Below are 16,880 nucleotides of genomic sequence, written 5' to 3'. Positions count from 1 at the left end.
AAGTATGGCTCTGGACGACGACGGCTCTAACTAGTGTTCCAATGGACGTATCACTAAAAAAATTATGTCACGCTTTTCAGCTAAAACAACATTCTACCCATGTCCAGTCTTACGGTTTTCTTAGAAACAATTAAATGTAAATGTAACATTTCTTAAATGTTTGGTGTTTGTCCTTCACTTACCATAATCAAATAGATAGACTTGCACGGGAGAAGCACGAATCTCCCAAGAAATCCTGTCACGTTTGCCCGCCTAAGAAAGCCTATGCTGTGTTGATATCGATGTAATGCTACAGATAATTAGCAATCGTAGTTATAATAGGCCTCCCCTACTGACGTAATTGAGGAAGAGCAGTCCGGGACACATTCGTGTATTAGATGCGACGCATCTCTTGCTCTCGGCTATGTCCCTCCGTTGTCGCGGCGTTGTCCGCACGCTCACTGCACATGCGCAACTCTCCTCCGTTCTTCTCTCCGACAGCTGTGCGCAACACTCTCACTCCGTCTCCTTATCATAACAACAGCTGCGCGTGTGCGCTTCGCTGCTCTGGGTGCGCGCATGTGTGCGCATGTGCGCGACTCTCTCCCCCCTCTCCCCCCCGGCTCCTCTCCTTTCAAAAACGGGAATATAAGCGGAGGAGCGCAAGGCGCCGTATCAGTCCAGCGCTCGCTCTCGCACTTGACTTGAATTTGCTTGACGATACCTCCGCAACCTCCGTGCAAGATCTTCCGATGAAGACGTGATGGAAGCGACAGTCCCTTCAGCGAGTGGACTGACGCAATCCAATACCAGCGTCAGTCCAAACGCTCCCCCCTGATGCGTCGCATCACATCAGGGTTCCCTCGCTGGAAGATGGGCGTAATTTTTTGATATCCCAACTTGCTGTGCCCCCCCCCCCCCTATTTCCTACCCACGCTCACCCTTAACCATAACTTAGCGCTGGCTGGGGTCTGATGAATTAACGACGGACCCCGGTGTTTCTGATGACCTATATTAAGGTAAAAAAAATCAAGTTCCTTTCTTAAGAGAAAGATGGTTAAAACGCCAAGTTTTCTTCCATGCAACCTGAGTGAAAAATCAGTCCAAAATCCAAACTGCTTCGAGCATGTCGGAATGACGCAATCGAATAGACGTCGGAATCAACGCGAAGGGCCCAGGTTCACATTCCAACCACGGAAAGCGTTTTTCTTCTTGAGGCGCTTGGTGTCCCTTCGTTTGTCATTATCAGCGTTTTATGCAGCCCATCGTGTAAAGTTGGCTTACCTGTAGTTCGTTTTGCGTGGCGAATGACGTTATCAATGAGGGATAGAAAGCTTCGCTTTAATATAGCGTCCCTTTTGCCTGACCCAAGAAGATGTTCCGGGCAGCAGGCTTGTATTTCTGAAAGAAGACTACACTGTGCGCAGACATTGAAAAAGCGTGCTTAAGCACACACTGTGCAGTCATTCCTTGCTATTAGCACTCATCAGGTTTTTTTTTTCTCCCAGTTAGGAAGCATGCTCTAGTGTTTCGAGATAAATCAATTTTCAGTGGTTGTTGAACCTTAAAGATGTCAGCTTGTCATTTGATGCGCCCGTTTTTTAAGCAATTTGGGAGCTTTCGTGGGAGTGGTGTACCGGGTAAGACGACGTGACAAAATGTTGGCGCCCAGTCATGGTCATAGTTAAAAGCCCATGACTAAGACCCCTGCCTGGCGTGCAATGCCAATGATCTACGGGGCTGTCACTACAGTGTCGCTTCATAAGATAAGGCGTGCAAAGAAAATACTCGTAAAGTTTGCGTCGAATTAGCCATGCCTTATTGAAGGCAGAGATCTTAATTCGTACAATCAACGAAAAAGCCAGCGTGCGTAAAGAGGAAAGCAGCTCCTTTGGAGTCGTTCCATAGCAGATGTAAACAGTACGACAAACACATTTCGGTTCGTGTGGTATTCAAACAAGGGTCACCAGAGCAGGAGCCGAGTGGGTTACCAAATACGCTAACGCGACACCCTGCACTCATGGTGTCCCTCCTTCTCACTGGCTGCGCTGTCACGTGACCAATGACGCCCGCACTAAACACACTTTGAGCCAGCCAAAACCATGTAACCGGCGCGGTGTCTTGGTAGCATTTGCACCTCGTTTCAAGAAGGCCGTAGGTAAGATTCTTATCCAGACCGAAACGTAAATAAAAATTATTTTCGAAGCCGTTCGTTCACGTTGTTTACCGAAGCCCCCAAGAAGAGTTTCACGTCAATCTGAGTTTTCCTGACGTGCTTTTACTTTTTTTACTGTCGGCTGTTTTTTGGGACCTTTCGCTGTTGACGGTAGACAAAAGCACTGCGCTTTGTACTCACGACGCGTGTAATATTTTCACACCTAAAGAAAAAACGTTCCCCCTCACGGCGTTTCTAATGGGCTTGCATTGAAAGTAGGGACACAAAAATGTCGGCAAGCTCATGGCCGCGGCCCCGCGCGAAAGATAGAACGCAATATGCCTAAAAGGTTCCCCAGCTATATACGTCCCACCAGCCCCGGCTTTGTTGACGACGGCCCCCTTTAGAGACCAACCGCAAACTTGACCCGCTCTCATCCGCTTTCCCCGGCGTTTTGCTTTGCGGACCCGCTATGCTGCTTTCTGGACCGGCTAAGCGCCTTCTGGCACGCACATTCCCAGTCGATATACATCGCCAGTCGATATACATATCCGTGTGCCGGAAAGCTACAGAGCCGTATCAGCCAAACGCCGGCTGTTATTGAGCGTAAGACCACGTGTCCCTGGATTTCCCGGACATCTGGACACAAAGTTTATTCCTCTTAATTTCTGAAATGTATACGCTGATCGATGTACGGCCACCGGCCACCTGACCTGACGGAAATGGAAAGCTTGTTCTTATGCGATCGTGTTTGCACAACGACCTGGGCAACAGAATCGAGTTGTGCGATTCTTCCCCTTCTACTACGTAGTGACTCCACGATCCCTTTCGAAAGGTGTATGCTAACACTCATTCTGAATTCGAGCCACTAGCCAAACATTTGAATTTTTAACATGTGGCAGTAGCAAGTCATAAGCTCCAGTGCCGGTACTTTTGAGGAGGAAGGCAACAAGAAAGCTAATTAGTCTAAGAGAACTCATCGGGCAAGAAGGGCTGGCCTGGATTATGAAGTGCCACGGTTATGTGTTCGTGTTTGATCGAACCGAACAGCTATCCCGTGCGTGGAATGGTTCATCGTGTTCTCCCCCTCCAAGCATTGCGACGGCGGTTGAACGAGCGTACACATGGTCTTTATCATGGTGCGACTCGCGGACCTTCGCAACATGCTGGTTTAATAGCCCCGTGGCCATCGGGCGACAACGTCGATTTTTGCGTCACCCTGGTTCGTACGCGTGCTTGACGTACGTTAGCCAGCCAACAGAAATGTAGCAGTGAGAAAAAAATCCAGGGAAGCTTGCGCTCATGCACAAGACTTGAATCGCGAAGCTGCTGGATTTGCGCATTGACGGACACATAGTTTCAGTAGCACGCCTTGCCTTTCCGATCGGCCTCTTCCTCGGCCATGCCAACCATAGAGTTTCATACTAATATATACTACAGGGAAATCTGGTGCCACTGTCTAGGGGAGCCGCGCTTCAGCGAGCGTTCCGTCATGTATCGGGTGGGCACGTTCCACTTGTCCTTGGCATGGCTCATGAACAGGATGAAAAGTTGCCTCTGGTTGCAAAAAAGCAACAATATTGCTCTAAAAGGTTGTTGAAATTGGTTTTGTTATTATAAAATTTAACTTCCAGAAAGATTTATTTGTCAGTAATTATTAAGAAGCTTTATGCACGATGCAGAAGAAAAAAATGTCACCTTTCTGGCTTCGAGACAAAAAAGAAGCCATATGGCTAGTTAAGCCAAGTAGGCGAGGAACGTCGCTAGCTGCAATGGCGCCGCCCACGGTGGCCCGCGATTGCAGCGCCAAATTTCCCTCTAGTATATATTAGTATGAAACTCTATGGGTGCGTTCCAATTTCCCCTTTAGACGGCTTCGTTGCCATATTCGCGGACAGTACGCCATGTTAAGCCCCGTTCCAATTCGATTGAAGCAGTCACCGAAGACTGCTTCGAAGAGACAGCATCGAAGTCAGCAACGATGCAGGCTACCTTCCTGTCTAAACTACTAAGCGACGCCAGCGCCACCTTTTTGCGCACTAATGTTCCGACAAATAAACTTCTTATTTTACTGAAATATTTAGTATAGTTTAGTAGTGGTGAAGATGCTTTTGTTTAGTTTTTAAATTACATAATGTTGGTAATAAAAACGTTGCTCAACATGTCGGCTACAAAGTTGTCTGCGTTGGTGACCGCTACGCCGTTCCAATTCTGCTTCCTTTAGACGTCTAATTTGACTGCTTTGTAGCCTGTCTACTAAGCTGTCCACGAATTTGAACGCAGCCTATGATGCCAACTATCCGCGGCCGAGCCATGCCGAGAACTACGAAGACGCTGCGCGCGAGGTCTCTTGTATGATACTGAGCGCATGCTCACGACGACGCGAGCTCCCGCGCGAAGGGCTCTCCTACGATAGTGAGCACATGCGCACGCTCCTCGCGAGTGTTGCGGCGGCCGCTATCACGTGTCTTTCCGTTGTCGAGTGGGTATTGCGACATCTGCATGACGCCTGCACGATACCGTTCCTTACCGGGAGTTTTCTGCGCGCACGAACCCCGAAGCTACGGCCAGTAACAACAGCTCCGCTGCTAAAATCCTCGGAGGCCATTTGGTCTGCTTTGAAGGCGAAAGTTTGGCGATACTTATCAACGACTTCCTCACCGCTACTCTTTCTTAGTCTTTTGACGCGAAATACCTCAACCGGCTCTGTTTCCTGCTACACCATGTTTGCGCCTCTTTCATCGCTTCGTTTCTTTGTGTTAAGCGTGAACCGCATGGAGCGTTTTCTGCTCGCGAAAACGCGCCGCGCTCGCCACAGGCGCGCTGACGCTGCCGCGTAACCGCCCGCACCCTGCGCGCGCCGCGGCCGGCGGCGGCTTCGGCACCGAAGTGGTGTCAGGAGCTCGAGCGACCGCTTCTAAGCGCTCTCTAAAATGCCGCTCAAGGCACGAACGAAGTTGCTTGTGTGGTAAAGGAGCTTATAATGTGGGTGGCAACGGTACTATAAAACACCATCCGTGCCGCTAGTGAAAGCGCTCATTCAATATCTGCTGGGGTGGTAAGCCTAAACATCCCCGGCAGAACGCTTCGAAACCGCCGCCATGAGGCGCGCGCCTCCCCATTGGCGCAAGTCGCCAGGCTCCTCCCACTGCCGCGCGCGACGCGCGTCAAAATCTAGCCAAGGCGCGGAATCGTCGACACGGGCGTCGAAAAAACTCACGCGCAACGCCGACGCGCGCGAATCGCGTGAAAAAACGCTCCATGCGGTTCGGCCTTTATATAGCGTGTAAGTTTTGCTAAAATTGTAATTTAAGGCAAATCTACAGTTTTGTGAACATTGTAATGCGGGCTCATTGCACTCCAAAGTTATTGATTCCTGGCCAGTCCTCCAAGTGCGTACGCACCACGGAGGAACATCAACGACAACAAGTTTTGTTCTACCACTGACAACATGCGCATGCGCGGTTGTAGCGCACAACGATAACAACGGTGGCTTTTCGAAGACTGGGTCACTTAAGGCGTTCGCCTAAAAAGCTGCGAATTCGAAAAGCCTATAGGCGAAAGGCTTTCTCGGACACGAAAACTAGCTTTGGTGAACTCCGAACTCCAGAACGTCTGAGGTCGTGGCGCATTCATGCATTTGGGCAGTTTACGCTTCACCAGGATCGTTTTTGTGATTTGCTGAGATACTGTCCTTCTTTTACTTCGTGTGAATCCTGAGCCGTAACTTTGCACGCGGACGCTAAGATGGCATATCCTTGAACGAATCAATGCGCACCTACTACGAGTTATTGAAGAAGGCCGCCTTCCTTGGGCTAGGTGAACCCTGGTATTTTGCGCTCTGGCTGCCCGACTAAAATTAGAAAAAATGAAATTTCAGCCGATCTAGTTGTGGGAACCGAATCCACGTTTTATTCATTGTGAACAAGAACATGGCTAAATCAGGACGTGACCGATTTATTACACAATGACCACCCTGAGCAATGCACTGCAGGTGGCCTTGAAGCATTCTGAGGAATGACAGGTGATCGCCTTTAACGATATTGTGCCCAAGGTTAACAAAGACAGCGATGAATTTAGTACAGCGCACCGTCAGGCGCGCGCATGCAGCGGTTACCCAGTCTCGCAGTAAAAAGGTATACGTCCTACACAATTTCTATTGTTTGAACATTTTGTCATACTATTCAAGCCACTCAGCGAGATTGGTGTTGCGGAGATCTCGCACTAGAGGTTCCCTAATGGGAATAACTTCGAACATATTCCGCATTTTTATGTGGTCTGCAAATCATGTAGTTGGCAACGAATAGCTAAGCCGTTATCTGAGACACCCATATCTTTGCAGAAACTATTGCGACCGTGAGTCGATCTGGGAAGCCAGAGCAAAAACTTCCTTGCCCTCAGGCAGTTTTTATAGCGACAAAGATATGTCGGTGGTGCAAAAAGTATGGAAGTTGCCCTGCACTCGTGTGGCAACACACATTGGGATTATGGGTTGCACTGCATATAGCTCAACGTACGCATGTGCACTGAATTATGGCCACTCTGCATTGTTTGTACAGGGGTGCATATAGGGTTATTAAATTACATTCCGATCTTCTGAGCCCCAGGACGCGGGTTCGATTCCCTGCCGCGGCGGCCGCTTTTCTGATGGAGGCGAAAAGCAAAAACGCCCGTGTGTACGAAATTTCGGCGCACGATAAAGATCCCCAGGTGGTCAAAATTAACCCGGAGCCCTCCACTACGGCGCGCCTCACCGCCTGCGTTGCGTCGGCGCGTTAAACCCTACAATCAATCAATTACATTCCGATCTTGTAGGAAGGCGTGCGTATAGCTACTGCATATTCGTACACCCTCTGTCAAAATTTTCTGGGCCAATCCTAAGCCTATCCCACCGCAAAGAATTCAAATAATAAGCTCTACCTTTACTTGTGACTCAAGTATTTTATGACAATAAGAAAGAAAGGTATTTTCTCTAGCTTTCCGGCATAAAACGTTTCAGCCTTGCTCGAGACGTCAGCTTGAACATTGAATTTTTTGCTACGTGCGTGCTTCCGGGTTGGCCTAGAAAATTTTGACAAAGGCTGTACATACGTTCTAATGACACACTGTTACGTTATGTCAAAGGGGATCCTGAGCATAGCACATAGCTTACAGAGCACAGGCATGTGTGTTCCAGTAGTGATCCTCTCTATGGCAATTTTTAATACCTCGTTTATCCTTGAGAACCCCACTGTTCCTTTCTCCCATTCCAAACCTCAGAATAGTCAGCTTCTGTACGTGTTGTTTGGAGATAACTTCTCCAATAAATAAATATCTCTGTCTCACTCTCTTTGTAGTCGGCAGCCAAAATAAATCGCAAGGTCCTGGCAGCGGTAAAGATGCTATCACCTTTCGGCTTCTATAGCAGCGAAGAAACGACAAACTCAGCCGTTTGTTGTGGTTACACCGTTCAAGTTCACCACCCTTCATGTTAGGGTTGTCGCACGGCCAGCGAAGCTTACGAGGCGACGTTCGTGCCAATAAATAGGAAGCCCGTTTCATCGCAGGCATTGATGCCGAGGCCAATTTGCGGCAGCGGAAGTTCCCGCCACGACTGCTTCCCCTCATTGCTGCCTTTCGTTACCGTACAGCTTTGGCGTGTGAGTGACGCCGTCACGTGTATACATTCCGCATCGTTTAGGCGCTAATGGTCGTCCCGACCTCGACAGCCTCCGTTAGAGTCACCGATCTAGATGTTACGAGCCCCCGGCAGTCGGTTATTTGCGCAAAACAAAACACTTGCCGTGTAGAGTAAGACAGGTTTGTAAGAGACCGTAGGATACCAGGTCGGCTGCCTTGATTTGCCGTGTAAATTACGGGAAATGCAGCTGGATTTAATGGAAAGTCCGCAATGAACAAAAGAAAAAAAGCCACGTGTACATGAAGAATTCGGCTCCCATCGTTCTTAAGCAAGCTTACTGCATATATCTTGTTTCCTGGTGACCCGTGTAGTAGCTAACTACGCTGAACTGTGCATACACAAACATTGACCTATTTCGCCTGGGAGCGACACCAAATCCGCATTGCTATAATTGTTCTTGTGTCGGAACACTTGAACACAATTTATTAGAATGTGCGGCCGACATGGAACCGCGACCACACTTCCTTGAAAACATTGAACGTCTAGATTAGGGACCAACAACTCTCAGTATTATTTTAAGACCATGGATTTGTCCTTCGAAGCAGCACCAAGCTCTACGGGAGTTTGCTCGCTTATTTAGATGACATTGGGCTAATTTCAAAATTGTAAATTATGTGGCCCAAGCTCAGAACAAAAATCAAATGCATGTGAGTCCGTTATCGCACCAAGTCCACGACATTTTTTTTCTTCTTCTTTCCTGTCCGGCTCTTTCTTTATTCTTTTCTTCCTCCATCTTCAACCCTCAGCAGAGAAGCATGTAGGCGACTGTAAACGCCGGTAAACCTCCCTTTTTCAATTAAACGCCTTCTCTCTCGACAGTGGGTCCTGTTATTAATTTTGAGAAATTTTCTTTACGCAAACAACTATTCAAAGCAATATTGTATACATCGCTGCCTAGGCTCAAGAAAGCATAACTTAAGTCTGAACTAAACGCTCAACAAACTCTGCTTGGCGAGAGTTTCAGGATGATTAAGAACTTGGAGATTACCGTGATTTCCTGACGAACGGGCGCGCAAAAAAAAAACAGTTGAAAGTTGACAGGACTAGGACAGAGAGAGCGAGAGTAAACTTTAATTTGAGATAGGGAGAAGGGAAGGTGGAAATAGTTATGGGTGAAGTGCTATGTCCAGGACTCCAGTAGCAAAGGCTCCCAGCATAGCTCTCTCTAGCAGCTCTCGCTGTGTCGAAAGGTGATGATATTCCGGCTGATGATATTCCGTGGTGGTTGGTGGCGGCATCAGAACTGGGGTTGCGATGGTGGGATAAACTAGTAATTATGTTAATGAAGTTGATGCTCAGAGGTTCGTTCAGTTATACTCGGGCCGCAAATATACCAGCTAGCCAGTGCGTTCTACTGTTTGTTCGTAAACGTTGTAGGAGCAGACCGATCGTAGCCGGCACTTAATGGTGTTGTTGGAAAACGTCTGTGCCTCATAAGATACGATTTCAATCCCTCCCTTTCCACTCCCAAGAAATATCGAGATGAAGCAACTCGCCACTTCTTGAAGCACATAGTGCAGAAGGGTTTGCTGAAGGGTGAGTTGGTACATTGTACTACAAAAAAAACAAGCTAAAAAGACGGGACTAAGTAAAAAACCACAAACCACAGGCGCTTAAACCACAAACCACAAACAACTGCACCTGTGGTTTGTGGTTTAAGCGCCTGTGGTTTGTGGTTCTTTGCATAGTGTACATTGTACACCTGCCACGAGATAACTCAGCATTACAGGCTTGATTGCAGAGTTTAACAGCTTCCCTCCCCCCCCCCCCCCCCCCCCGGCCCACAAAAATGATTAACGAAAGCCCAGGAGAGGTCACTTAGGCTGCTTAGAACAAATACGTTTCCGCCCTCCCCGGACAAAACTGCACATCATGTATCCTCCCTAGTACTCCACTCTGTGTCAGTTTTGTAGAGAACCTGGCACGCTCTATCTACCGAATGGGGGTGGTGGGGGGAGTCCAATAAAAGAAGCCCCAAGTTAGACAGAATTCTTCGTCCGTCTCATGAGCAATGCGAGAGCGTACATCTAGTTCCCATCCGGACGACCAGCTTCAGTTCCTGGAAAGGACCGTCGCAGCTGGCAGCACGAATGGGGTCCTGAAATGACGAAACCACTCCGCACAATTTTTTTTTTGCTAGTAAAGAAGTTTATTCTATCTCTCTCGAAAAGAGCTTTATGAAACTTTCGCTTCCGGTGAGACAGGCTCCACCTTGCAAACCTTAAACCTTCCTAGACAAAGGATTTAAAGGAAACGTGGAGTCAGCCTTACAAAAGATTCAAGTATATATATATATATATATATATATATATATATATATATATATATATATATATACAGAAAGAAATGCCGGCAGTCTACAACGCCAAAGAAGGCATAGGGGAATGGTTGTACTATTTTTTACTGTTAGTTACGTTACATTTTTTTATTAATTACATGAGAAAGAAAGAAAAACACGCGCCCAGAGTGGGGACCGAACCCACGCCTTTCGATTAGATCTCGAATGCCTTACCAATTCGGCTATCTGGGCGACCGTGTTCCCCTTGACTTTCTGGGGTATTTATATTTACAACAACTGTATCTGACGCTTGAGGGTGGTAGCCAGCGCCACTCAGACTACACGGGGAGAAGGGGACCTTCTTTTCAACCCCCGGGGCGTGACGTGAACGTCTACAGCCTGTCATAAGCGGGAAACTGGCGGGAAACCCTCTTATGCTACCTTGGCATCAAGGCTGCCAGAACCGAGGCCCTCGCTAAGCTTTCGCACGATTATAGGGTTTGGAAATGAGGGGCTCGTTAGGAAATACAGAAAGAAATGCCGGCAGTCTACAACGCCAAAGAAGGCATAGGGGAATGGTTGTACTGGCAGCACTGTGCCTTCTTTGGCGTTGTAGACTGCCGGCATTTCTTGAAATTTCCTAACGAGCCCCTAATTTCCAAACCCTATAATCGTGCGAAAGCTTAGCGAGGGCCTCGGTTCTGGCAGCCTTGATGCCAAGGTAGCATAAGAGGGTTTCCCGCCAGTTTCCCGCTTATGACAGGCTGTAGACGTTCACGTCACGCCCCGGGGGTTGAAAAGAAAGTCCCCTTCTCCCCGTGTAGTCTGAGTGGCGCTGGCTACCACCCTCAGGCGTCAGATACAGTTGTAGTAAATATGAATACCCCAGAAAGTGAAGGAGAACACAGTCGCCCAGATAGCCGAATTCGTAAGGCATTCGAGATCCAATCGAAAGGCGTGGGTTCGGTCCCCACTCTGGGCGCGTGTTTTTCTTTCTTTCTTTCTCACGTAATTAATAAAAAAAATAATGAAACGTCACTAACGGTAAAAAATATTCTAACCATTCCCCTATGCCTTCTTTGGCGTTGTAGGCTGCCGGCATTTCTTTCTGTATATATATATATGCACAACCATTGAATCGTCACGTTCCGGTAACCGGCGGTCCCTGTTGCTGTGCGTGTTTAGGACGGATTGGTGACGAAACTCCCCCTGAGTTCGCAGCCCTGCCTACTTCAGAAACTTCCAACCGCGCACGTTACGCTGCCCACACAACAAGTATAAAAAGGAACACACATGAGTTCAAAATTATAAGGAAGAAACTAGGTGAACAAAAAAGCGACTGTTTCAAAGAAAAAAGCCGGGGGATTTCGAACAAAAAGAAAATACAGTGGCGACCCCACCCAAACCCAATCAGCCTTTATTAGAGTAGCGAGAAGAAACCCAGCGATGACGAAACGCCACCGGCTATCGTCATCGATTTAATATGCAGCGAGGTGACACGAATGCTCTTGTCATATTTGTGGTTTTTTGTCTACCTCCGCTCGTTTCATTGTGCTTAGACTGGCAAGCGTAGGGTGTAACCCCACATAGTAACAGAACTGGAGGTTGATAAGAAGATGACAGACAAAGAACTAGCGAATAATAAATTATTGGTAAGTAAAAAGGGAGGGGTTTCTAAGTTATCTGGCGTAATAACCCCAACATAGCTTGAGTGAAGCTTAGGGTTAGGCATGATTGACCTAGATTGCGGTTTTAGGCAAGGATGGAATAAGAAAGAGTCCTGTGCGTTAACAGACAGTAAGAATAAGGGGTGCGGCCCCCTAGAGAGTCTCAGCCAGTATAGATGGAAGTTATGGGCCTATGCTGCGTTGAAATCAGCTCACCAAGTGTAGTATCCCCATACTAATAAGGGTTACCACCCAAGATGGCGGCGTATAGTACAGACGCCGCCTCCATCGTGCCCAACACTGTTACGCACGGTGACGTAACTCACCTTAGTGTTTAGCTTATTGAATTTACATTCGTGTTTTTTTGCTTCTACAGTTGTCAGGAAACTTTGTGCTATGAAATAAACTTAGCTTTTTCTTTCGGTGAGATTTATTTCATGGTAATAATTATAGAGTGGCCTTTGAGAAATTTTATCTTCGTGCGGCTGTATTTAGTTTTAGGGAAGACCTCGCGGACGCCCAAAATGCCCTCGAGGACCCCCTGGAGTCCACGTAAGTCCATTCGAGAACAACTTCTGTATAGCCAAAGGTAATATTAGTCCAATGAGCTAGCTGGAATTCCAACCGCGAGGAGAAAGAGGAAATGTTATTTCATTGCCAGTCATTGCCTTAGCCGTGTGGGTGGTTTCCTCAATGTAGTAAATTACGGTCTTCCGCTACTACCCTTGACCGGGTTACCGGTGTAAACTGGTCGCCTGGGGTCGGGAATTCGACAGCAGAGCCTCCGATTGGTCTCCTGCTGATGGCGTGTCTTGGAGAGCCTTTCGTTCTTTTTTACATTCTAATACAATATGGCACACAGTGTTAGATACGTCTGATCAACACTTCCAGTTTCTTGGGTATGTACTCGGGTACATCGGGTGTAGCAATGAGACAAGGGTATTCGCTTCGATTTGTAATCTCCTCCAAATAACTTGTTCTTGGCTAGTGAAATGCTTATGAGGACCTGAGTGGTGTTTTCGCCTCTTTCCCTAATTCTAGATGAACATTTAAAAAAAATGGCCGGGTACCGCACCGCCGAAGTGCATGTTTGAAAGCTATTCTGAAAGCGTTTTCTATGCAACAAAAAGTCGTAATAATTTCTGTTAAGCATGAGAGTTCAATGATATCCACTATGGTGAATAAGCATAATTTCCTGCCACTCCCAGCACATTTTTTTTTCCTACCTTTATGTTTAGTAGTCGAGCAGTATGTCTTAAAGGAAATCCTTCATGACGATAATATGGGTCCGGCCATGTTGAACAGAAGACGTATTTTTTATTACAGGACAGTGCTATAACAATTGTCCCGAACTGCACATCAGTGAACTCTGACTGCCCCTTTAAAGGGTGCTCCACAAGACGCACTGCTGTGCTGCAGCGAAGGGGCTGGATCGATTCTCAGGTTTTGTACAGAACTCATGAGCTACAAAAATGAAATAAATGACAAAGTAAACATGCCAAACGCGTACGTATCTACGTACGTACGCAGCAGACAGACAGACAGACAGACAGACAGACAGACAGACAGACAGACAGACAGACAGACAGACAGACAGACAGACAGACAGAGACACCTGAACCTGGACAGAAATCCTCCAAAGTTCTTTTTGTACAGTCGACTCTCGATACTTCCAAGTCGCCTAATTTGGATTTTAGGTGAATTGGAAGTAATGTTGTGGTTATAATTCGAAGCTAAAACCTAATATATAGGTTACTTGGAAGTTATTTTGAATAAAAGCATCAAAGTGACCGTTATATCTTGATAACATTCAAAATTTGTAAGCGCCAATACACCGCCGTGCTCCGCACTATGTGGGGGCTATCGCAACTGACGCAGCGCAGAGCCGTAAAGCGGCAGGTCATTTGAGACTCGCGCCGTCGCACTCCTCTATCTGTCTTTTCAGGTACTCAACCTTCTTTGTTGCGCACAGCTCCGTGTGAGCAGTTTGTGTCGTGAAAGCTTCAGGCTCCGGTTTTAGCGATAAGTCTGAACTATCAGGGTAACACATGTCGTACGCTAGAACTGCCGACGAAAGTCGAGATCCTGAACCAAATGGAGAAGGGAGACCTGTTGCGGATTAATGGCTACGCTGTTCCTGTGCTTTTCGTTTAATTCAGAGTTTTTTGCGCTCCCCATGGACTTCCTGTTAACAGCAGTCGACTGTAGTAGGAAACGTATTTTTAGAGCAATTTTTGCTACGGCCTCCATAGTTTCAATGTAAAAGAGAAGAAATTAGCCCTGTGTTTGGTGGATTGTGTCCAGAATCTCATAGGGGTCTTTCACCCAAGTCAGGCGCGTCTCGACACTCGTGGCTACAATCACTTTCAAAAAGTGGCCCACACCCACAGGCTCCTTGGTTTGACGACACGTGGGCCAGGCTGTTACTGTTATTTCATTCAAATGGTCCTAGAGAACCTTACTCGTTTATTGGTTCGCAGTGGGGGTGTGACGGCGGCCCCGCCAAGGAAAGCTAGCGAGGGGTTCCCCCTCATGCCTATGGCGGCCACTTCCTTGATTTGTCGCCTTCATGTGTTTTTCCCAGTGCATTTGGTTGCAGTGCCTCGAACTCATTCTACCTGATTCTCCCAAGAACTGGCGGTGTACTCCCGATTGAAGCCATGGGGGCCTTCTTGGATCTTCGTGGGGTTTATGGGCTCTCTTGAGCTCTACAATGACGCCTGTACTGTGCTTCGGGTACTTGTGGATAGTGGACTCCGCTTAAAAAAAATCAGGCAACGATCCATTCGCGATTACCGACGACAGATGTAAATTCCAAATCAGCGTGATTATTCCTCGCCGTGGTTGGCTTACTCGCTTGATGAACTTGAGAACCAGATTCAAGCTATCGTGCAGGTTTATAATCACTGGGTGGAGCCTTTGGGCTGCCTATATTGATGACATCACCACCATTTGTTTTCCGGTGCTATCGTCGCGGGATGTCGATTTATCTTTAACATAACTTAAAAACCCTGGCGCCGATGTTCTCTCAAAGACGGGTTTCCGCTCAAGATAAGAGCTTACCTGCCCTCGAAAGCACTCCCATTCGACAGGAGTGCACTTACCTGCACTCTTTTCGCCGGCCGACGCATGCGCACAACAGTTCAGTAGCAGTTATGAACAAGCGTCACTGCCTGATTGTGAGGCGTGAATGCTTCATCAGCACTCTTTTCGCCGGCCACAGCGTGCGCGCAACGGTTCAGCATCACTGGTGAAGAATCGCCGCTGCCTGATTACCCCGCCGTGGTGGCTCAGTGGCTATTGTGCTGCTGAGCACTAGGACGCGGGTTCGAGTCCCGGCCGCGGCGGCCCCTCTTCTGATGGAGGCGAAAAGCGAAAACGCCCGTGTGTTCGAGATTTCGGCGCACGTTACAGATCCCCAGGTAGTCAAAATTAGTCCGGAGCCCTCCACTACGGCGCGCCTCGTCGCCTGCGCTGCGTCCTCGCGTTAAACCTTACAATCAATCAATCAATCAATCAATCAATCAATCAATCAATCAATCAATCAATCAATCAATCAATCAATCAATCAATCAATCAATCAATCAATCGCTGCCTGATTGTGAGGTGTGCATGCTTCATTAGATCGGCGACAAGCTGTACGACAAGCTCGACAGCTTGTCAAACTATCAAATCCGGTACGCTTTTTTAATAATGCTGAAAGAGTACGGGGTTACTCCTGTCGTATTATTAAGCCCACTGTACGAGGATGTAGGGTTTTTTTTTTTTCATTGTGTTCTCATTGCTCCGGATTGTACCATATATCTAGAAAAGTCCATTTTAACATCTAAGGCAACAAAAAACGGGAAAACAAAACAGATTATTAAGCGCAGTATACCACTACTGTCATAAATGCATCTATATAGGCAAGCTTTTATTAAACTATTGTGGGCGTGCACTGTACATAACTACACTCCATCGCAAAGACAATGGAAAGGATTGTGTAAAAAGCCAATTCGCCGCAGGTTTTTTGTTCTAGAAACATTTATTGGAGCTGATAAATAATGCAAATCAAAGCAAATGAAAATGGGCAGCCTCTTCTTATTCCAGAAAACCACGGGTGAACATTTTCAGCAAAAAACAAAAGCTGAGAGAACCTTAACGACGTACAAAGTACCAATAAAAAACTGATGCGAGCATCAATATTCACCCCGGGTGAAAAGTAGGACATGCATATAAATATTCGGCCTCAGATGCAAGAGAAAAACACCAAGAGCGTACGCGCGCACACACACACACACACACACACACCCGAAAGGAAAAGATAAAAGAAAGATGTTGCCGAAATGACTGATGAGCCAACGCCCGCTTCAATCAGTTGATTTGTGCCAGACTCGCGCAATTACCATGACGCCACCTCAGTCATGGGTGTTTCCACTTCCCTCCGATCCCTCACCCCCTCCAAATCTGAGAAAAGGTAGCAGTCGCTGTGTTCGGGTTGAATGAACGGTGTCCGTCCGTACTCCATAAGCTTGCGTTGGACAGGCGCCCAACGCAAACAAAAGAGAAGGACGAGGGGAGGCAAAGAAGAGGAAGGGAGGGTCGGCGGGATGATGGGTAAAAAAATGGGAACTCGGTGGTCGCTAATTTGAATGCGGGGCGATGCTTGTGCCAACAGAAGCGCCTTTCGCTCAAGCGTGACGCGAATTCCGCGTGGTAGTGGTTTCGGGAAGGCTCTCGTTCAAATGCCCGCAGGTGAGGACGAGCAAAAAGAAAAACAAGGACAAAAGCGAAAAAAGCTGGTGATTCATTTAAACTAGAAAAAAGCGGGGGGGGGGAGATAGGGGGGGGGGGGGGGGGGGGGGAAGAGGGAGAATGAAGAAGACAAAGAAGCATGGATATCAGCGTGCTTAAACGAGTGAGGCTCGGTAATGGCCGGGCATGATTTTGTTTGTTTTGTGGGGACGGTGGTTGCGAAGACGGCAAAAGGCGACGTTTCCTCTGTCTCGCTTGCTGCATCTGTTGTCGGGAATTATTGCTGCAGTCCTCTTCGATTGCGCGGTTTGAGAAGTGAAGATATTCTACACTTTGTCAAGTAATTTTTTAAGCGTCAGTAGACGCGTTATTGAAAGAAAGTGCCCC

The 16,880-nt window shown here is 47.5% G+C and overlaps 1 protein-coding gene and 1 non-coding gene across 2 annotated transcripts in view; both read left to right on the top strand.

The window, feature by feature from the left end:
* Window positions 1-16,880, top strand: part of Kif19a (Kinesin family member 19A) — a 173,802-nt gene that overhangs the window by 31,269 nt on the left and 125,653 nt on the right. The window lies entirely within an intron of this gene.
* Window positions 11,003-11,074, top strand: Trnag-ucc (transfer RNA glycine (anticodon UCC)). The gene has a single exon. It is a non-coding gene; the product is annotated as a tRNA-Gly (tRNA).

The sequence above is a fragment of the Haemaphysalis longicornis genome, unplaced genomic scaffold (genome assembly GCF_048455015.1).
Source record: "Haemaphysalis longicornis isolate Haplotype H1 unplaced genomic scaffold, Haemaphysalis longicornis Haplotype H1 scaffold_5, whole genome shotgun sequence".
Lineage (NCBI taxonomy): Eukaryota > Metazoa > Arthropoda > Arachnida > Ixodida > Ixodidae > Haemaphysalis > Haemaphysalis longicornis.
This window is presented reverse-complemented; position numbering and strand designations above follow the sequence as displayed.